At 49.8% G+C, this 1,253-nt stretch overlaps 1 protein-coding gene across 1 annotated transcript in view; it reads left to right on the top strand.

The window, feature by feature from the left end:
- The window catches only part of LOC112468163, a 6,114-nt gene that overhangs the window by 3,555 nt on the left and 1,306 nt on the right, over window positions 1-1,253 (top strand). The window lies entirely within an intron of this gene.

The raw sequence follows: 1,253 nt of genomic DNA on the forward strand, positions 1-1,253 counted from the left end.
CTCCGAGATTCACAGTGGCTTTTATCTTCCCTATCGTGTGAATCTGGTGTCCGGTCACGCCGATTAGCGCTAACCGTTCTTCCTTCACCATCGCTTTCGCTTTCAAATTTCCCACTTTTATTAACGTGAGTGTTGCGCCTGAATCTAATAACAGGTCCATTTCTCCTTTCTCTGCCTCCTGTACGGGCAGCGTCACTAAGTCTAGCGGGCCTTCCTCGTGCTTCTTGCTTATCTGTGCAACACGATACGTCTCGGCGGCGCGCGCCTTATTCCTTTTAGGCTTCTCATCCTCCTCGCTGCTACTGCGAGAGGATGTTTCTTCGCTAGATTCTTGCGTCCTCGTCTTTCTGACGGTACTCACGGGCGTTTTCTTAACTGCTTCCGTTTTCGTTCGGCGCGGTCGCTCGGGTTTTGGTCGCCCGTTTAATGACCAGCATTCGTCGCGCTTATGCCCTGCCTTTTTACAATATGAACACTCTATCGTGTTAATGCCGCTAGGCTTCTCGGGTTTCGGCAACGCGTACCTGTTTGCTTGATGGTTTGTACGGCAATCTCGCGCGTAATGACCGTTCTTTCCGCACTTGTGACATTGTCCTACGGTATTTCCCGCGCCTCGCGTATTCGCGGCGGGGTATTTATTTTTTGCCGTTGCCTGTGCGCTACGCGGGGAGGGGCCTCTAACCTTTTCCTCCGCGCTGGCGCCGGTTATCGCTTCTTGCAAGCTTTGGTATCGCTGTGCTCTTACTAATAGCTTTATATCATCGTGCAATCCGATTTGAAAATTATGCAGCGCTTGAGTTTTTATGTTTTCAAGGATGGCCTTCTGCTGTTCCTGCGTGTGGCCTTTACCCTCTTCCATTGCTTCATACAATTCGCGCGCTAATTTCTCGACGCGCCTGCCGAATTCTTGTGCGCTTTCGCCGGGCTTTTGCGCTAGTGAATTAAATTCCAGCTGCAAGTGCGTCGTGCAGCGTTTTCCTAAATATTCTGTCTCGAGTTCGCGCTTTAATTGATCAAAATCGCGGATATCGCGCGTGTCAAAATCTGTCATAGTTTTCCCTTTAAATTTCGTAAAAAGAATAGCTTCGAGTAGTATTGACTCGTCGGTCGGCTGTATATTTTTCATAGCATACGTGCTAGCGTTTATGAACTCTCGGACGCGTTCTCGCGAATCTCCATTGATCTCGGGTATCATTGCTCGCGCTTCTTTAAGGCTGAGGTACCCGGTAACTAGACCCGGTTGGTTCCGGACG

The sequence above is a fragment of the Temnothorax curvispinosus genome, unplaced genomic scaffold, assembly GCF_003070985.1.
Source record: "Temnothorax curvispinosus isolate PA1 unplaced genomic scaffold, ASM307098v1 QBEX01001756.1, whole genome shotgun sequence".
Taxonomy (NCBI): Eukaryota; Metazoa; Arthropoda; class Insecta; order Hymenoptera; family Formicidae; genus Temnothorax; species Temnothorax curvispinosus.